The sequence below is a fragment of the Natator depressus genome, chromosome 5 (genome assembly GCF_965152275.1).
Source record: "Natator depressus isolate rNatDep1 chromosome 5, rNatDep2.hap1, whole genome shotgun sequence".
In the NCBI taxonomy this organism is placed as follows: Eukaryota; Metazoa; Chordata; order Testudines; family Cheloniidae; genus Natator; species Natator depressus.
In genome coordinates, this window is record NC_134238.1 from 37,282,749 (window position 1) to 37,304,655 (window position 21,907).

The 21,907-nt window shown below is 46.4% G+C and overlaps 1 protein-coding gene and 1 pseudogene across 3 annotated transcripts in view; one reads left to right on the plus strand and one right to left on the minus strand.

Annotated features, from left to right (window-relative positions):
- Positions 1-21,907, minus strand: part of PDE4D (phosphodiesterase 4D) — a 1,096,073-nt gene that overhangs the window by 595,261 nt on the left and 478,905 nt on the right. The window lies entirely within an intron of this gene.
- LOC141987887 (uncharacterized) lies at positions 2,244-9,145 on the plus strand (annotated as a pseudogene).

Consider the following 21,907-nt stretch of genomic DNA (forward strand, 5'->3'; position numbering starts at 1 on the left):
CCTGCCCCGGCCGGGGTCCAGTCGAGTCCAAACCCTCCTCGGTCCCCGGACCATCTGGTGGACATACAGCCACCATCGACACCGGAGGCATTCGAGGCAGCAACGGACCTGATGCGCCTCCTGGTGCCGTCCTCTCACCAAAGGAGGGACAATTTGCCTGCGACCGCATGCCCCCTGTTTCACTCCAGGGGTAAGCCAACCATGATGGCCTGTCGGTCTCCATTTCCGGCACCGCCCGCGCAGGCGTGGGAAGCGCACCGCTCCCCAGAGTTGAGTCATCGTTAGTTGGCGACCCAGGGGACTGCTCCTCTGTGGTTTTCTTACTCGGAAACCACAGAGTCGGAGGTGGACTCAACTCGATCCAGCAAATTGCGGAGCAGGAGGTCCAGGTCCCGGAGGAGTCACCAACCATACCCAGCACCGTGGCAGCAACAGTGGCAACTACCTGCACAATGGCCCTTCTGGACACCGTGGGCGTACCATCAGAGCCAGGGTCAAGCCCACGGCCTGCGCTCCAGAACTGCGTCAGTGTCTTCGGCGTCATTTGTGCCACAGTCAGCACCAGCACCGCTGCTGATGGCCCCGCCAACTCAGATAGCTTCGGCACCGATACCTCAGCCAGCTCCAGCACTGGCTCTCCAGGCAGCGGCACCGGTGGAAGCCTCAGCTCCATCCCTACCGACCCCGTCGGTCTCAGTCCCGCTGGATTTGTCTGCCCCAGCACCGGATGCAGTGCCAAGTTCTTCATCAGTGCCGGCTCCACAGCCTGAGTACCGCGTGCCAAGGGACCCCAGGGGGGCCGAGGCCAGTGAACTGGCCCACCTCCTGTTCTCTCTTCCTCGTCCTCACCTGATGAAGCAGTCGCGGGGACTTCGACAGCCCCAACTTTGGAGGACAATCGGGTTCTTCAACAGCTTCTGAGGCAGGCCGCCCAAAGCCTGGGGATTCAGGCGGAGGAGGTGGAAGAGGATTTAGATCCAGTCATAGATATCCTGGCTCCCTCCGGCCCATCCATGCATTGCCACTTATCAAGTCAATAACAGAAACATCTAAGAACTTGTGGCAAACCCCTGCCTCTCTGGCACCTACGGACAAGAAATCTGAGCGCTGCTACTTTACTCCCTCTAAAGGGTATGAACATCTCTACACCCACCCTCCTCTGGACTCTTTGGTGGTCAACGCAGCCAATCAGAGAGAATGTCAAGAGTTTCAAGGATCCACCCCTAAAAACAGGGATGCCAAGAAACTGGACCTGTTTGGCCGAAAGATCTACTCGACAGGAGACCTGCAACTCCGTAAAGTCAACCAGCCAGGCCATAATAAGCCGCTACGGGCATAACACCTGCTCGTCTATGGCTAAGCTTACAGAACTCCTGTCCCAGGAAGCTCGGGGAGAGTTCTCTGCGCTCCTGGAAGAGGGGAAGCTGGTCTCCTGAGCGTCTTTGCAAACGGCCATGGACGCAGCGGATGCAGCCTCCCGCACTTTGGCCACAGGAGTGGTTATGAGGAGAGGCTCCTGGCTACAGGTCTCTGGTCTCCCCCACAAGGTCCAGCAGACCATTCAAGACCTTCCCTTCGAAGGTGTAGCTGTCTTCTCTGAAAAGACGGATAAGAGACTTCACAGCTTGAAGGACTGGAGGGCTACCCTTCGTTTGCTGGGGCTTCACATGCCTGCTATCCAGCGAAGACATTTTAGGCCTCAGCTGGCCCCTCGTCCTTACCAACCCCAAAACTGCCAGGATGCTCCGGCTAGGTGAAACAAGAGCACTCAGAGGAGGCAACACCCTCCCTCTGGACAAAGCCCAGGGCCCCACCAGGCTCTAGACCACTCTTTTGAGGGTACGGTGAAGGATGGCTTTCCAGTACGACCTTTGGATCCTTCCCATCGTACTTTCTCATCCCGTCTATCCCCTTTCTACCATGCCTGGTCCTGAATTACTTCAGACCAATGGGTGCTTTGCACGGTAGAGAGGGGATATTCCATCCAATTCTGTACCCTCCTGCCCCCCACCCCCCGCAACCCCCTTCCCCGTCCCTCTTCAGGGACCTCTCTCACGAGCAACATCTAATTCAAGAGGTGCAGTCCCTCCTCTCAGTAGGGGCAGTGGAGGAGGTTCCTCAGGAGCTCAGGGGCAAGGGTTTCTACTCCTCGTATTTCCTAATACCGAAGGACAAGGGGGGGCCTCAGACCCATACTGGACCTGCAACAGCTCAACAAGTACGTAAAGGAACTCAAGTTTCGCATGGTCTCGCTAACCTCCATTATCCCCTCACTGGATCCAGGAGACTGGTACAGCACCGTCAACTTGAAGGACGCGTATTTTCATATCGCAATAGTCACACATTACAGATGCTACTTCAAATTTGTGCTCGGACTGTCAACTGCCCCCCGAGTATTCACAAAATGCATAGCAGTTGTTGCGGTGTTCCTGCGCAAGCACCAGATACAGGTTTTTCCATCCCTCGATGACTGGCTGATCAAAGGTCGCTCGAGAGCCCAGGTGGAGGCTCAGCTCGAATTTATAAGGAGGACCTTCCTCGACATGGTCTCCTTCTGAACGAGGAAAAATCTACTCTGTCCCCGGAGCAGAAGATAGAGTTCATAAGCATGGTCCTGGACTCTACCCAAGCCAGGGCATACCTCCTGAAAGCCAGGTTTCACTCACTTCAGGACATCATACAGAGCCTCAGACAGTTTCCCACGACCTCGGCAAGAAACTGTTTAAAGCTGCTGGGACACATGGCCTCCCGCACGTACATGGTGCAGCATGCCAGGATCAGGCTGCGCCCACTCCAGTCTTGGCTGGTGTGTGGTGTACTGACCAGCCCAAGGTGTGTTGGACAGGAGCATAACCCTGCCCCACCTGGTGCTGGACTCCCTCTTATGGTGGCTCGACCCGCGAGTAGTTTGCGCAGGGGTGCCTTTTGCCAGTCCTCAGCCCTCACTCTCCTTGGTGACAGACACCTCGGATCTGGGTTGGCGTGCTCACCTAGGGGACCTCAAGACCCAAGGCCTCTGGTCTCCGATGGACCTCACTCTTCACATCAGTGTCAAAGAGCTGAGGGCAGTGCGTCTGGCATGCTACGCTTTCAAAACGCACATAATGGGAAGGTGTGTTCCAATCCTCCAGGACAACACCACAGCAATGTTCTGTATCAACAAACAGAGGGTGCACTCTCCTCTCCCCTGTGCCGGAAAACCCTTGCGCTGTGGGACTTCTGCATAGAGCACTCGATCCACCTGCAGGCTTCATACCTCTCAGGGGCGTGAAACACGCTGGTTGACAGCCTCAGCCAGATCTTCCATGGCCACGAGTGGTCCCTTCGGCCAGACGGTGAGGTCAATCTTCCAGTTCTGGGGCTCTCCCCAGATAGACCTGTTTGCCACTCTGGGCAACAGAAAATGTCAGACATTTTGTTCCCTCAGGAGCCACGACTCAGGGTCCATTGGGGATGCCTTCCTTCTCTCCTGCGAGGGCTACCGGCTATATGCTTTCCCACCCATCCCGCTAGTCCACAGGGTGCTTCTCAAGATCCGCAGGGACCAGGCCCGAGTTATACTAATAGCGCCGGCATGGCCTCATCAGCACTGGTTCACCTCGCTCCTGGAAATGTCCATAGCAGCCCCACTCACCTTACCGCTTGTCACCGACCTGATCACGCAGGACCAGGGCCAATTCCAGCACCCGAATCTGGAATCGCTCCACCTTACAGCCTGGATGCTCCATGGCTAAGTGCCGCAGAGCTGTCTTGTTCGGACCAGGTCAGACAAGTCCTCCTGGGTAGTAGAAAGCTCTCCACAGGGCTACTTACCTAGCCAAGTGGAAAAGGTTCTCCATCTGGGCGAAGCATCGCAGTCAGTTACCGCTCCTCACCCTCATACCATTTATTCTGGACTACCTCCTTCACCTAAAACATCAAGACCTGTCCCGGTCATCAATAAGGGTCCACTTAGCCGCTATCTCCACCTTCCATCCGGGCTCAGATGGTCTCTCAGTCTTTGCAAACCCTATAGTCAGTCATTTTCTCAAGGGTTTGGATAGGCTCTTCCCGCAAACGCGTCAGCCTGTCCCTGCCTGGGACCTCAGTTTAGTCCTCTCCAGGCTTACATGTCCTCCATTCGAACCTCTGGCCACCTGCTTCTTGTTATATCTTTCGTTCAAGGTCGCGTTCCTCGTGGCAATTACCTCAGCTTGACGGGTTTCAGAGCTCAGGGCCCTCACGTCTGAGCCCCCTTACACAGTTTTTCATAAGGATAAGGTCCAACTCAGGCCTCATATGGCTTTTCTCCCGAAGGTCGTCTCCCATTTTCACATGACCCAGGACATCTTCCTCCCAGTGTTTTATCCCAAGCCACACTCCTCCGATAGGGAGCGCAGGCTACACTCACTGGACGTGCGTAGGGCCTTAGCCTTCTACACAGAGAGAATTAAGTCGTTCCGGAAGTCCGTCCAACTCTTTGTAGCTGTGGCGGACAGAATGAAAGGCCTCCCAGTACCCTCTCAACACATATCGTCGTGGATCACGTCCTGCATTAGGAAGTGCTACACCCTGGCAAAAGAGCCCACTCCGCAGATCACCGCCCACTCTACCAGGGCCCAGACCTCCTCTGTGGCATTCCCGGCACAAGTCCCTATTCAGGAAATTTCCAGGGCAGCTACATGGTCCTCGATACATACATTTCCGTCGCACTATGCAATTACACAACAGGCCAGGGATGATGCAGCTTTTGGGAGAGCCATGCTCCATTTGGTGGAAAACTCCAACCCCACCTCCTGAGCTCTAGCTTGTGAATCACCTGCTTGGAATGGACATGAACAATCACTTGAAGAAGAAAAAACAGTTACTCACTTTCTCGTAACTGTTGTTCTTCGAGAAGTATTGTTCATGTCCATTCCAATACCCACCCTCCTACCCCTCTGTCAGAATAGCCGGCAAGAAGGAACGGAGGGGGTGGGGGGTCGGCAGGCCCCTATCATGGGTGCCATGAAGGCTCCACTCCAGGGGGCACCCAGCCCGACCCTACGGATGCTGCTAGGGGAAAAATCTTCCTGCTGGCGTGCACACGGCACACACACACCTGCTTGGAATGGACACAAACAACACATCTCAAAGAACAACAGTTATGAGAAAGCGAGTAACCGTTTTTTTCTTTTATCTTTTTACAGTGCAAGTACTTGTAATAAAAATAATATAAAAGGGAGCACTATATACTTTGTATTCTGTGTTGTAATTGAAACCAATATATTTGAAAATGTAGAAAAAACATCCAAAATATTTATAATAAAATGTAAATTGATATTCTATTATTGTTTAAGTGTGATTAAAACTGCAATTAAGCATGACTTTTTTAATCTCACAATTAATTGTGATTTTTTTAAATTATTTGACAGCCCTACTTTTTACATATTCAAAATGATCAACTTTGCATTTATTTTGTTTTATTTATACATTGTATTCTTTTTTCTTAAAACAGTGGTGGAGCAGATGGATTGTGGAACTCAAATACATTTCAAATCCTAGTATGAATTTTAAAGCCTAAATTCTAGAAAATAAATGCCTCTGAAATCCATGCAAAGAATATTATATTAAGTATAAGAAAATAAATCTGTACGACATAACAAGCTCTTCCTCCTTTTAAAATTAATCATTTTTAAACATTTGTCCTCTAGGACTATTGTTCCATGGTGTTATAATATGCATTGCAACATCTTGATTTTGATTGGTGCCAAGTATCAGAGGGGTAGCTGTGTTAGTCTGTATCCACAAAAACAATGAGGAGTCCATAAATCTGTTAGTTTTAAGGTGCCACCAGACTCCTCATTTATCTTGATTTCGCAATGTTAAATATTACTGCAACCCCGCCATGTCACTATGCAAACATTACTACCCTGCATTGGAACCAATGATAGTTTAGTATCATCTAAGCTCCTGTCAAATTCAGAACTCTGATCCCAGAATTGTGCGGCTTTTCGCAACAGCTGAATATCATCTAAGTTCCTGTGAAATTCAGGAGCCCGAGCCCAGAATTGTGCAGCTTTTCACTACAGCTGCCCTTCATGTGACGAAGTCTTGTCTGTGCCTGCTGAAGATCAGCTGCCTGATTCCACCAGCCTGTGGCAACAAAACCACTACCTTCCAGGCCTCCATTGGCTTCGCTCTCTCTCTACAGGTCACAGTAGGCACACATGAATCCCCAAGTCCTTTAAGCATTCCTCAGGCATGCCCAGCCCCTATTCCACACTGAACATTCACAGAATTCTCAGCTTTGCTACTCCCAAAGGCATAGTACACACCAGCTTACAATAGTAAACTCAGGTTCACCACTGTTTAACACAGCTCTTTATTAGAGAGAGAGAGAGAGAAAACATGTATAAGTTTCTTATAAAAGAACAGAGATTCAAGTGATAGAAAATAAGAATATTGGAAACAAATGGTCACATATAAAACAAAATCATAACACTTTCTAGAACTTATCCCCAGCACTTTCTCCAGCATTTTTAGCCAGGCTGGCTGAGATTTCCCCTTTAAGATCAAGCCAACTGATGCTTGTTCTCACAGACTGAAGGACAACTGTGGGGGGAGGGATCTCCAGACCAGACTTTTGATGTTCACCTGAAAATAGAGTCCCGTTTTCCCGCCCTCTCACACGCCAGGGCTGAATTTACAACTTAGGCACTGCATTTTCAGTGTCCTCCTTGAAGACAGCTAACCTTTGTGTTTTCCATAAAAAAATTAAACTTTTAACCCACTTTTAACTTTTAGGTGCCCCTAGACTGCTGGCACCCCTAGGCTCATGCCTACTGTACCTAATTGGAAATCCAGCCCTGCCCTGCCTCCCCCAGTTAATTTTTTTCTGAAGTCTCTGCAAGTTCTTCATTAGCATTTGACTCAGCCCTGGTCTACACTATGAGTTTAGGTCAGATTTAGCAACATTAGATCGGTTTAGCCCTGCATCCGTCCACACTACGAAGCCACTTTTTCCTGACTTTAAGGGCTCTTAAAACCGGTTTCTGTACTTCTCCCCAACGAGTGGATTAGCGCTGAAATCGATGTCACTGGGTCGAATTTCGGATAGTGTGGACACAATTTGACGGTATTGGCCTCCGGGAGCTATCCCAGAGTGCTCCATTGTGACTGCTCTGGACAGCACTCTCAACTCAGATGCACTGGCCAGGTAGACAGGAAAAGCCCCGCAAACTTTTGAGTTTCATTTCCTGTTTGGCCAGTGTGGTGAGCTCATCAGCAGAGGTGACCACGCGGAGCTCTTCAGCACAGGTGACCGTGTAGTCCCAGAATCACAAAAGAGCTCCAGCATGGGAACGAATGGGAGGTACTGGATCTGATTGCTGTATGGGGAGATGAATCCGTGCTATCAGAACTCCGTTCCAAAAGATGAAATGCTAAAATATTTGAAAAAAATCTCCAAGGGCATGAAGGACAGAGCCTATAACAGGGACCTGCAGCAGTACCGCATGAAACTTAAGGAGCTCAGGCAAGCCTACCAAAGAACCAGAGAGGCAAATGGCCACTCCGGGTCAGAGCCCCAGACATGCCGCTTCTATGATGAGCTGCATGCCAGTCTAGGGGGTGCCCTTACAACCACCCCAACCCTGTGTGTGTACTCCATCAATGGACTCTCACGCAACAGGGATGTGGGTTTTGGGGATGAGGAAGATGAGGAGAAGGAGGAGGTTGAAGCACAGCAAGCAAGCGGAGAAACCGTTTTCCCCTACAGCCAGGAACTGTTTCTCACCCTGGATCTAGTACCCTCCCAACCCACCGAAGGCAGGCTCCTGGACCTAGAAGGTGGAGAAGGGACCTCTGGTGAGTGTACCTTTGTAAATATAACACAGTTTAAAAGCAAGCATGTTTAATGATTAATTTGCCCTGAAGACTTGGGATGCATTTGCGGCCAGTACAGCTACTGGAAAAGTCTGTTAATGTGTTTGGGGATGGAGCGGAAATCCTCCACGGACATCTCAATGAAGCTCTCCTGGATGTACTCCCAAAGCCTTTGCAAAAGGTTTCTAGGGAGGGCAGCCTTATTCCGTCCTCCATGATAGGACACTTTACCCCGGCAGGCCAGCAGCATGTAGTCTGGAATCATTGCATAACAAAGCATTGCACGGAATGGTCCCGGTGTTTGCTGGCATTCAAGCAACATCCGTTCTTTATCTCTCTGTGTTATCCTCAGGAGAGTGTTATCATTCATGGTCACCTGGTTGAAATAGGGGATTTTTATTAAGGAGACATTCATAGGCGGCCGTTGCTGCCAGGCTGTTTGCCTGTGACTGAACAGAAATCATCCCCGCTGTTACCCACGTGGTGGGGGGGTGAAGTGATCATCCCAGAGAACTGGGTGTGTGCGTGGGGGGGAGGAGGGGTTAGTTGGGTTTGTGCTGCACGTTAAACCTAAAACCGCAGCCCCTCCTTTTAAATGGCCAACCCATTTTAAAGGGCCAACCCAAAGGGTGCTTGGTATGTGAAATGAGGGTGCTGCTGTTTGAAACCATTATCCTAATCATGTTAGGAAGGTTAAATAAGCCAAAAGACTGTGGCTTAACATGTCTGCCTGCAAGTCGAATTCTGTTGCCCGCCGGCCCTGCGCGTGTGATGTCTCACACCACACTGGCAGGCCCTCAATATAATAGGCAAAATGCGACCTTGTAAAGAAACCACACATGCTATGTAATGTTAACAGCTTGGTTCACCATGAAAGAGTCTACCCATTGTTCTCTAAAATGTCTCTTTTTAAAGAGTAATCTCCCTTTTTTCCCCTTCCGCAACTGCAAATGTTTCAATGATCCCCCTATCATCTCCGTCCCAGAGGCTATCAAAGATTAGAAGCCGAAAAAAACGCACTCGCGATGAAATGTTCTCTGAGCTCATGCAGGCCTCCCACGCTGAAAGAGCCCAGCACAATGTGTTGAGGGAGACAATGTCAGAGTCCAGAAAAGCCAAAATGAACGCGAGGACAGGAGGGACGAGCGAGAGGAGAGGAGGCAGGATGCAATGCTGAGGCTACTGGAGGATCAAACTGATATGCTCTGGTGTACGGTTGAGGTGTAGGAAAGGCAGCAGGAGCACAGACTGCCGCTGCAGCCCCTGTGTAACCAACTGCCCTCCTCCCCAAGTTCCATAGCCTCCTCACCCAGACGCCCAAGAATGCGGTGGGGGGGGCCTCCAGCCACTCCACCCCAGAGGACTGCTCAAGCAACAGAAAGCTGGCATTCAGTAAGTTTTGAAGTGCAGTGTGGCCTTGTCCTTCCGTCCTCCCCTCTTCCCGCACCCCACCCAGTGCTTCCCTCTTCCCTGACCCCTCCCGGGCTATCTTGGCAGTTATCCCCCCATTTGTGTGATGAATTAATAAAGAATGCATGAATTTGAAACAACAATGACTTTATTGCCTCTGCAAGTGGTGATAAAAGGGGGGAGGGGAGGGCGGTTGGCTTACAGGGAAGTAAAGTGAACCAAGGGGGCGGGTTTTCATCAAGAAACAAACAGAACTTTCACACCGTAGCCTGGCCAGTCATGAAACTGGTTTTCAAAGCTTCTCTGATGTGCAGCGCGCCCTGCTGTGCTCTTCTAACTGCCCTGGTGTCTGGCTGCGCTAATCAGCAGCCAGGCGATTTGCCTCAACCGCCCACCCCGCCATAAATGTCTCCCCCTTACTCTCACAGAGATTGTGGAGCACACAGCAAGCAGTAACAATGGGAATATTGGTTTCGCTGAGGTCTGAGTCAATAAACTGCGCCAGCGCGCTTTTATACGTCCAAATGCACATTCTACCACCATTCTGCACTTGCTCAGCCTACAGTTGAACATCTCCTGAATACTGTCCAGGGTGCCTGTGTATGGCTTCATGAGCCATGGCATTAAGGGATAGGCTAGATCCCCAAGGATAAATATAGGCATTTCAACATCCCCAACAGTTATTTTCTGGTCTGGAAAGTAAGACCCTTGCTGCAGCCGTTCCCACAGACTAGAGTTCCTAAAGATGCAAGCATCATGTACCTTTCCCGACCATCCCACACTGATGTTGGTGAAACGTCCCTTGTGATCCACCAGTGCTTGCAGCACCATTGAAAAGTGCCCCTTTCGGTTTATGTACTGGCTGCCTTGATGGTCCGGTCCCAAGATAGGGATATGCGTTCTGTCTATAGCCCCACCACAGTTAGGGAATCCCATTGCAGCAAAGCCATCCACTATGACCTGCACATTTCCCAGGGTCACTACCCTTGATAGCAGCAGCTCAGTGATCATGTTGGCTACTTGCATCACAGCAGCCCCCAAAGTAGATTTGCTCACTCCCAATTGATTCCCGACTAACTGGTAGCTGTCTGGCGTGCAAGCTTCCAGAGAGCTATCGCCACTTGCTTGTGAACTGCGAAGGCTGCTCTCATCTTAGTATTCTGGCACTTCAGAGCAGGGGAAAGCAAATCAAAGTTCCATGAAAGTGCCCTTATGCATACGAAAGTTTCACAGCCATTGGGAATCATCCCAGACCTGCAACACTATGCGGTCCCACCAGCCTGTGCTTGTTTCCCAGGCCCAGAATCGGCATTCCATGGCATGAGCCTGCCCCCTTGCCACCAGGATGGCCAAACTGGTGGGGCCCGTACTTTGAGAGAAGTCTGTGTCCATGTCCTCATCACTCTCCTCACCGCGCTGCCGTCACCTCCTCGCCTGCTTTTGCAGATTCTGGTTCTGCATATACTGCATGATAATACGCGTGGTGTTTAGAGAGGTCACAACTGCCGCCGTGATCTGAGCGGGCTCCATGCTTGCCATGGTATGGCATGAGCAGGAGAGCACAGTGGCAGCGGAAGCGGTGGGTGGATGACGATGCTGACAGCAATATGGCGCCTGCACGGAAAAAGGCGCAAAACGATTGTCGCCTTTTGCTTTCACAGAGGGAAGGAGGGGTAGGCTGGCAGCAGATGGTGCTACTGGCTGGGAGAGCTATCCCTCTGCCAATATTCCAGGCAGGACTGAATCTCCATTAGACAAAACTTAAAGAAGAGAATGACCTGAGTCACTCCCATTTATGTGCAGGCGCCCCTGACAGACCTTACCGAGGTCCGCCAGGAGCAACCCTGTCCGCCCAGGCGCCCCCGACAGACCTCACTGAGATCTGCCAGGAGCACCCATGTCTGCCCAGGCGCCCCGACTGACCTGACCAAGGCCGCCCAGAGCACCCACGAGCCGACGAGGATGGCTACCAGTCATACTGCACTATCTGCTGCCACAAGGCAATGAGCTGCTGCTGTGTAGCAATGCAGTCCCACGTCTGCCAGCACCCAGGAGACGTACTGTGACAGTGAGCTGAGTGAGCTCCATGCTTGGCATGGTATGGCATCTGCACGGGTAAGCCATGAAAAAAGGCGTGAAACGATTGTCTGCCATTGCTTCCACAATGGAAACGGGGGCCTGATGACATATACCCAGAACCACCCGCGACAAATGTTTTTTGCCCCATCAGGCATTGGGATCTCAACCCAGAATTCCAATGGGCAGCGGAGACTGTGGGAACTGTGGGATAGCTACCCACAGTGCAACGCACTGGAAGTCAACGCGAGCCTCGGTACTGTGGACGCACTCCTCCGACTTAATGGTCTTAATGGTTTTAAGTGGGGGGGACACACAATTGACTGTATAAAATTGCTTTATAACATTCGACTTCTATAAATCTGACCTAATTTCGTAGTGTAGACATACCCTCAGTATGCTGATACACTTCTATTTCAAGATATGCTACCTTGAGTGACCTGCCTTTAACCTGCCTAGAAAACATAAATTTCCAGCATATATACGTAACTCATATTTTCCGTATCTACATCTCACAATGACTATGAAAACCAGTGTGACACATGCTTTCAGTAGAGACCTTATACGATGAGTTTTGGTGAAACTAGGACATCCCTTTACCTCCTGCCTGCTGGCATCAATAGGTCCTTGGGTCACAAGGGGAGAAGAGACTGCACCTACAGAACCACCGGGACTCTGTGAAGGTGCAAAGGTTTACGTACATGGACAGTATTGCAGGACCAGGACCTAGAATGATCCCATGAAAGTTGGAGGAGGTTGCAATCCTCCCAATATCTATAAGGAAGTCACTTTGCACAGTAACTGCTTTAATTTGCCCCATTGCTGCTAATCCATTAACTGCAGGATCACTCCATACTCATAAGATGGTGGTTTAATTGGGCATTTCATATAAAGCAATATATCATATCTTTGATAAGTGCCAGTTTATATGCTGCAGCTGTAGAGTGGTTAACAAATGGAAAAATTACATACATGGGAATCAATATTTTAAAATACAATAGAATATAAAGAAAATTGAAAGGACACTGCTACATTTTTTTTAGTTTTGTAACTTTATCCTCCCTATTGTGTTCTTTGGGTCCTGATTCATTACTGAAGCCAACAGCAGTTCTGTCCAAGTGAGAACTGAAAGAATGAGCCCCTAGAAGACTGGAAGGGAAAATTACTTACTAGTAGAATCCATTTCATTTCATTTAATAAACATGGATACATTCCTTGTGCTACTAATAGATAACAAATCAACATATGCTTCCTGGTGTCATTAAGATCTTTAGTGTCAACAACACAGCTCTGACTTATTTAACTTCCCCTCCTTCTTGCTGCATGGCTACCTTGGCAACAGCAGAGAAGCTATTAGTGATATGCATTCTCAGCAGCTTGGTTTTCTTAATTATAATTAACTAGCAAAAATGCTGGATTTAAAAACAGTACCTAGAATCCAGAGAAGATACTCCATTTAAAGATCACTGTAATAAGGAAGGGTGCATTTTAGATCTAAAATGCTTGAGCGTGTTAATTTGTAATTTCTTACATTAAGTCAATACATCAATATTCATCTTCAAAATGTCAGGAAAAAGTTCTTATAAAATGTCATGCCATTTTGTTCTACTTCAAAAATATTTTCATCTTAATGCCATTGACTACATGATTAAGAAAATATTAAAAAATAGTTTAGATGATTTACAGACTCTTTCCTCAAGGTGTTTAAATCGAGGGAATTAAACACCGATCACTCAGTATAAATTTAGTCACTAGGAATACTTATAGAAAGATAATATTTACTAGAAATGTTGGTCTCCCTTCTAGCCCATGCAACTCGGATTATTTTTCATGACAGGAATTATTATACATGATTGGAATCTATATTGCACTTCTCATATCGAATTAAACACCTGGAAAATACAACCCCACACTGGCAAACTAAATTATATAATTTCTGATTACCCAGCTGTCAATATTTCCTGGCAAAGTTCCTGTACTATCTTATTCAGGTTCTTATGTGGCACCCCCAACAGTTTACAGTCTGAAAGCCTTAATACTAATTTTTCTCAACACGCCTATAAAATAGAGTAGCATTATTAAACCTTTCCTCAAAGTCACACATGGAATCTGTGGCACACCCAGAAACTGAACTCAAATTTCTGAGTGCCGACTCAATACCTTGATCATAAGGCCATCTTTTATCTGTGTAATGCTTTACGTGGGTAACCAGATATGTGAGGCACCTCACTACTACCTGCCCATAGCACGAGGAAGCCTTATCTGTACCTGCTGTGAGTCAGTTCCCCAACACCACAAGCCTCTGGCAACACAAGCACTGCCTTTCAAACCTCCATAGATCTCGCTCTCTCTTTACAGGTTAATGATAGGCATAGTCCAACCCCAGAGCTATCTGAGTATCCCTTCAACTATCCAACCCGTTCCACTGGACATTCACAGAATTCACAGATCCGCTACTCCTAAAGAAATAGTACACACCAGCTTACTAATTACACCTGGGGATGATCATTATGTTCAACACATAGCATAGCATCAAAAATGTAGGGTTGGAAGGGACCACACTAAATCATCAAATCCAGCCCCCTCCACTGTGGCAGGATCAAGTAAGCCATCCCTGACAGATGTTTGTCCAACCTGTTCTTAAAAGCCTCCAGTGATGGGGATTTCACAACCTCCTTTGGAAGCCTATTCCAGAACTTAACTACCCTTATAGTTAGCAAGTTTTTCCTAGTATCTAACCTAAATCTCTCTTACAGCAGATTAAGACCATTACTTCTTTTCCTACCTGCAGTGGACATGGAGAACAATTGATCACCATCCTCTTTATAAGAGCCTTTATTAGGTTTCCATTGAGTCTTCTCTTCTTAACGCGCTTACAAATTGATTAATAATTAGTTCCAGCATCTTTCCAGGTACAGAAGTTAGGCTGATTGGTCTGTAATTCCCCTGGTTCTCCTTGTTCCCCTTTTTAAAGATAGGTACTATGTTCGCCCTTCTCCAGTCTTCTGGAACCTCACCCATCCTCCAGCAGTTCTCAAAAATAATTGCTAACAGTTCCATGATTGCTTCAGCTAGGTCCTTAAGTACCTTGAGATGAATTTTATCAGGCCCTGCCCACTTGAATACATCTAACTTATCTAAACGTTCTTTCCCTATCTTGGCTTGCATCCCTCCCCCCTTGATAATATTAATTATATTGAGTATCTGGTCACCATTAACCTTTTTAGTGAAGGCTGAAGGAAAATAGGCAGTGGACACCTCAGCTTTCTGGATGTCATCCATTATCAGTTCTCTTCTTCTGCCAAGCAGAGGCCTTACACTTTCCTTTATCTTTCTCTTGTTCCTAAAGTATTTAAAGAACCTCTTGCATACGTTTATAGTAAAAAGAAATTTATTTAACAAAGAACAGAGAATTGAGAAGAAGCAAGTAGATATAAAGTACACGAAATATAGGGTAACATATAAAATAAAATCATAACATATTCTAGAACCTAGTATTTGCTCAACAGCATTTTTCAGCCAAGTAGACTGCAATTTCTTTTTCATGAAACAAACCATGCTCTCAGCTTGTCTCCTTAGTAAAGGATGCAGTATAGCTCTCTACCTACAGTGATAGTTAAAAATCCATTGGTCTTCACTAGTAAACAGGACTCCTTCCTGCTGGTTTATTTCTTCCTGTAAATTCCTTCTCTGGAAGATTTCATAATCCCTTCATTAGCATCCACATCAGACTGTAAATGGACACCCATTGTGCCATGCAATACTCAGTTTACATGTAACCAGATAAATAAACATCTCCTGCCTGAAAGAAACCTGTTTTCTCACCTTTTGTGACCAGCCCCAGGCCACAGAACTTAAGAACATAATTTTCATATGTATAACTCCTTACATATTATCCATGGCTATGAGCACCAGTGTAATACAGGCTTTAAGGACACTGTTTGATGAACTAATATGTAGATACCAGAGCCAGAACCTACAACTCTTATGCACCCCTGTGCCTTCTGCCAATTGGCACCAAGATGTCCCCAAGTCACAATCTGACTTACTAATCTTATTGCTTTTGTTTCAATACCCATGATTCCCAATCAGCCAATTATTATAGGTGATAGCAATGCCTATAGTAAAGATTGCCCCGCCTTTTCTATATAAGACCTCTGTTTTCAGTTTCTTATAACTTCTGCAAACTTTAACAGCGAAAGCTGGAATCTTCCATGCCAGGTCTGCCTCAGTGTGTATTTCTTTAATTCTTATTTTTAATTTCAGCAAAAACAATTCAGTCAATTCTCAGTATGAGGTTAAGGAAAAATACTTTGTCCATGTTAAAAAAATTCTTACAACTATTTTATTGAGAAGCTCTAATGCCTCGTTATAGAGCAGGAAATAGAAATTTGGTAGGTTCATCATCCTGGTATTAGGGACATACCTTTTGCCTTCTTTGTGAAAATCTGTCCACATGTGGCCAATTTAAGAGTCTTTGGGGGGAAAAAAATCACAGTTTGCACATGCTCACAAAAGACTCATTGGAACTTGACAGCTAAATTCTCTGAACAGTGTCTGCACTGAGCATGCTCCATCCCTTCAGGGATGAGTCATGGATCCTGGTGGAAAACAAATAGTATATGGTTATGTAATTAAATACTAGATCAGAACTCATCACACAAGGTAGATGAATTAAGATTGCATAGGCAACATTAATTGTGGCCTTTCTTAACTTCTGAGTGCTTGATTTTACAATCTTAATGTACTTGTAACACTTTTTTTTGGTATGTAAATTGCAGATGTGGTCCAATATATGATTTTCCTGCCCATTCTATCATATTTATCAAACTCTTAAAATAGTTGAAGTTTCCATAATGCACCAGTATCACAAACTGAATTTTCCTCCCCAGAAAATACTGTTACCTTACAACAAATTATTCAAATTAGTAAAGGACAGAAAACAACTTTCTGTTCACTCTAATGCAGGGTTCTCAAACTTAATTGCACCGCAACCCTCTTCTGACAACAAAAATTACAATACGACCCTAGGAGGTGGAGGCTGAAGCCTGAGCCTGCCCAAGCCCTGCCACCCCAAGTTGGGAGGCCAGGGCCAAAGCCTGAGCCCCACCCCCGAGTAGGGGGCCAAAACTGAAGCTCAAAGGTTTCAGCCCCGGACAGGGGGCCTGTAACCTGAGTCCTGCCGCCCAGGGCTGAAGCCCTCATGCTTTGGCTTCGGCCCTGTGCCCCAGCAAGTCTGGGTTACCTAGGGAGGTGGTGGAATCTCCATCCGTAGAGGTTTTTAAGGCTCAGCTTGACAAAGCCCTGGTTGGGATGATTTAGCTGGGGTTGGTCCTACTTTGAGCAGGGGGTTGGACTAGATGACCTCCTGAGGTCTCTTCCAACTCTCATCTTCTATGATTCTAAGTCTTAAGCCAACCCTGGCGACCCCATTAAAACGGGCCTGAGACCCACTGTGGGGTCCCAACGCACAGTTTGAGAACCCCTGCTCTAATGTATTAATTCATTGTAAGTGAAATATGCTAATTAAATGAGGTTTCAATTAGATTTTGTGAATTTTAGATGTCATACTAACACACACAAAAAGCTTTTATTCTGCATGATTGTATCAAGTATCCTCCAGTCTCTCTCTCATTGAAAAGGCTGTCATATTAAGTAGAGCAGGTGACCGTTTTTTCCATCAAGATGGATTGTTGCTGTGAAAAGGTGATGAAGTTCTTTGTAAGGTAAGAATGTATTTTACATTCAGTATTTACTTTGAACAATAATTTCATTGGTTTTGTTTACCTCCCAATGGAAATTAATATCTTGTAAGTGTTCTTTTGTAGTTCTAGAACTTCACAGTTTAGTAAACATGATAAAGATATACACACACAAATACATGCACATACTCCTTTCACAGTGCTTCTTTAAGTTCATTATTTATTTCCAAAAGACTAACAAACACATTATAATACAAAGGGAAGATATAAGCTGGGGACCAGAGTGTATACTTTACTATCAGATCTGCACTGGGACTGATGCAGAACTATACAATTCCAGGTGGAGATCTGGAAAGACTAGTGCAGGGGTGTTCAAGCTTACTGACCCTCTGAGCCGCACACAACAATCTTCAGAAGTTCAAGAGCTGGGGCGCGTCTGCAGAGGCTCAGGGTTTCAGCCTCATGGTAAGTGCTTACCGGGGCTCAAAGCTTCAGCCCTGCAGGCTGGAGCCCCAGCAGATGCGCCCCGCAGGGCTGGAGCCCCGAGACTCCCCTCCCTACTGGGCAGAAGCTAGAGGCGACATGTGAGGGGGCACGTGGCATAGGCACTGACTCCATAGGTGCTCAGGGGCTCAAGGACCCACAGAAAACAAATAGTGGTTGCTGAGCACCCAGGAGTCAGCATGTGAGTTCTGTGCTAACAACTTCTTCCCTTGGGGCAGGGAGTTTGTTTATAAACAGAGGCAGTGTCATTAAGATAACAAAAGGCTTGTCATTAAATTAAATTAAGGATCTTTAGATGTTCCTGAAAGCATTCCCAGGCACTCCAGTTAAAAGATAGGAAACAAAGGGTAGGAACAAATGGTCCATTTTCAGAATGGAGAGAAGTAAATAGTAGTGTTCCTGAGGGGCTTATACTGGGACCAGTTGTTCAACATATTCACAAATGATCTACAAAAAGGGGTAAACAGTGAGGTGGCAAAATCTGAGGTGACTGCAAAGACTTACAAAGGGATCCAACAAAAGGCAAATGCAAAGGCCTGGGACACATGCCCCCCAGCCTGCTCCCTGGGTCACTTTCTACCACAGCCTCTGCCTCTCCAAGGTCACCAGAGAGTCTGCTTCTGGACTCACCAAATGGGGGGGGGGGGTTCCCCCAGCAGTGATCCAGAGGCTCTTCTCCATCAGTTGTGCCTGCCATTCCCAGTCTCCACAGGGACACTTGGCAGCAGAGTCTGGTCTTGGTGGTGTCCAGCTCCTGCAGCCTTTCTGCTCCATTGCTCTGTCCACCCTGACTGCTCCATTGCTCTGTCCACCCTGACTGACCTGGGCTGCTCCCTTTTGCACTTCATTTCCAGTGTGAGCATGCCCAGCAGGTACAGATGGGCTGGGCCTTCTGAGTCCAGAGTTGCTTGGTTCCCCAACATTGTTACATACCACAGTTAATAGTTCTGCAATTTCATATCTGAGTTCCTTCAGAACTCCTGGTGAACAGCATCTAGGCCTAGTGACTTATTACTGTTTAATTTATCAATTTCTTCCAAAAACTTCTCTACTGACACCTCAATGTGGGACAGTTCCTCAGATCTGTCACCAGGAAAGAATGGCTCAGGTGCAGGGATCCTCCCCCACATCCTCTGCAGTGAAGACTGATGCAAAGAATTCATTTAGCTTCTCCACAATGGCCTTGTCTTCCTTGAGTACTCCATTAACACCTCGATCATCCAGTGACCCTGACTGTTCAAAATGTAAATGTCTGAAAGAAACTCATGGGATAAGGAGGCAAACCCATGCATACTGAAATAAGGAATGTGTTCCACCACAAAACTGTGAAGAGCATTTCATGCAACTAGTCATTAGTATTACCAACAACCGGGGTGAAAGTAACACAGAGGATTTACAAAGGGGCGAGGCTTCGGGTGGAAGGGGCGGGGCTGGAGGGGGGGGGTTAGCATCCTCCAGCCAACCCATCCGTGCTGCCTGGTCCACACCGCCCGGGGCTCCAGCGGTGATTTAAAGGGCCTGGGGCTCTGGCTGCTACCGCGGTAGCGGCAGCCGGAGCCCCGGGCCCTTTTAAATCACTGGGCCCAGGGCAGCATCTCCTTTTGTCTCCCCGACCCCCGTTGGCAGGTGCACTTTAAAGTCAGCTGCGTACTGGCTGGTACTGGCGGCCTCTTTTTACCCGTATACCATACCAGCCCGTATCGGCTTACTTTCACCCCTGCCAACAACTAAAATGGAGGACTGAAATGAGATGGGTAAAATGATAGTTTAGCTTGCAAGAGCTAAAATAAAACTTCACAATTAGATTCAAACAGCTACAAATGCCAGCAAGCAGGTAAACTCTCCATTCAAATTTTTAAAATCCATATCTGGGCAAATGACACAAAGAATTTCTAAAAATCCAAATGCAGGACATTGCAAATTTAACATTACAGAAATCTTAATTAATGGTTTATATGGCTTTCCTGTCTATACTTTGAATTTAAGATGCTGACAGAGACAAGAGATTGCCTATTGCCGTACAAATTACTATTATAGTTATATTTCGTCAAAGTAAAGATCTCTCTCATTCTATTTGAGAACATGAGAATATTGAGAATATTTGAGAACATGAGACCTAAAACTCACAAACTGTCTTTCTGTTTGACAAGTGTTCTGACTCACAGCACACAAGCTCTTTATTATTGCACCCTTATAGCCAAGGATAATATAAATCAGGTTCATGGGAAAGGTTTGATGCTTACATACTGTGTTAGGCACTTTATAAAATACAGAGAGATTGCAGATTAGATTAAATTAAACAGAAAAAACCTCTGGGTGTCAGGCTTCCACCTACCCCATGTACATTTTCTCTAAAGCGTTTTGGTGAAATTTAGAGGGTGTGCTATCACACAGGTCAGATGCTTCGATTGTTTCAACCCTTAACCTACAGGCTAGGTTAAGAGGATTAAGGCTAATTTTTGCATGTGCTTCACTTGTAGCGTATCCAGTGTAATTCTTAGTTATCTGTTTTCACTGCAAGTATTTTGTGGTAAAGATTAAACCTTTCAATTATATTTGCATAACGCTGAAGGTATACATAGCACTTTATCACATACAGAAAGACGAGGCCTCTGCTCCAAAAACGTATAATCTAATTCTTACAATCGTGGCATCTCTTGATAATGAAATGAGCCCTTTTGGCCAGAATACATAATTATGAAGTTATATTCTCATATATCAACTATGATTAATACTTTCCAACCTTAGTGCCTAAAATTAAACCCCTAAATAAAAGTAGCTTGATTTTCCCAGGTACAGAACACTTGCAACTTCCATCGGTTCTCGTTTGCTTAACTCAAGAGACAATATCACTCCTTATTCAGCAGGTGTGTCAGATCAAGAAAGGTATGAAGCATACTCTGTGGTGAAGACCAAGTGATAACTGCAACTGAGGATCACATGTTGGAGCTACAGAGTTGAGGTGAACTCCCAAGAGAGCTCAAGCACTTATAGCTCCCCCTGAATCCAACAGAAGTTGCAGGTACCCAGCACCTCTCATGATTGGCACTTAGGTAGTAAGTAAAATATGTTAACTTGGAGGAGTGTGAAGGAACTGGAATGTTTCACAGATGGAAGAGGTGGTTGTTGTTTTGTAACTGGGAGGAGAATGCACATCTTATCTTTCTCCCTTTTGAACTTTTGTTTCCTCTTGAACTCTTTCTGGAGGGGAATGTGGGGTTCCTTAAGTCACAGTGTTAGACAGTACAATGAACTGTTTTGGGAGGTACTCAGTAGTGTAGAATGCATAGATCCCAAAGATATGTATGTACAGGTGGGATCACTACATCAAATGAGCTGCATGTCTTGCGTAATTTTCTTAACCGAAACTATCTATATATTACTCTAAATTTAAGGTATACTACCATAGCGCGCTAATTTAGGGACAGATTCTGTAACCCTTATTCACACTGAATAATGTACTTACACAAGTAGAATACCTGAAATCAATGGGACTGAATTATGTGAATTACTCAATGTGAGAGAGCTTTGCAAAAACCTGACCCTCAGAATTATTCATAGCCTATATTCCTGCCATGGATCTGCCAGGCAGGAGATTACCATTTCCATCAACTTCCTCCCAATTACACAACCCCTTTTTTCCTGGCCATGTAGGAAGAGGGGGCATAAACTCCATGAAAAGACCCTGAATCAGGAAGTGAACAGGCACTTTTGGGAAAGAGCAGGATCAGAGCTAGCCAGGAGCTTCAGGGCATCAGGGTTCCCTCCCCACTCTGAACTCTAGGGTACAGATGTGGGGACCCGCATGAAAGCCCCCCTAAACTTATTTCTACCAGCTTAGGTTAAAACTTCCCCAAGGCACAAATTCTTTGCCCTTGGAGGGTTCGCTGCCACCACCAAGTGATTTGACAAAGAATCAGGGAAAGGACCACTTGGAGTCCCTATTCCCCCAAAATATCCCCCCAAGCCCTTATACCCCTTTCCTGGGGAGGCTTGAGAATAATATCCTAACCAATTGGTTACAGAGTGATCACAGACCCCACAGACTCTGGGTCTTAGGCCAATAGAGAAATCAGTCAGTTTCTTTAAAAGAAGGATTTTATTTAAAAAAAAAAAAAAAAAAAGGTAAAAATCACCTCTGTAAAATCAGGATGGAAAATAACCTTATAGGAAACAAAAGATTCAAAACACAGCAGAACTTCCTCTAGGCTTAGTTTCAAAGTTAAAAAAAACAGGAATAAACCTACCTCCAGCAAAGGAAAAATTCAAAAACAAAACAAAAGATAATCTAACACGCCTTGCCTGGCACTTACTTACAATTTTTGTAATATGAGAGACTTTTAGGATGGTTTATAGGAGAAGGAGTTTTC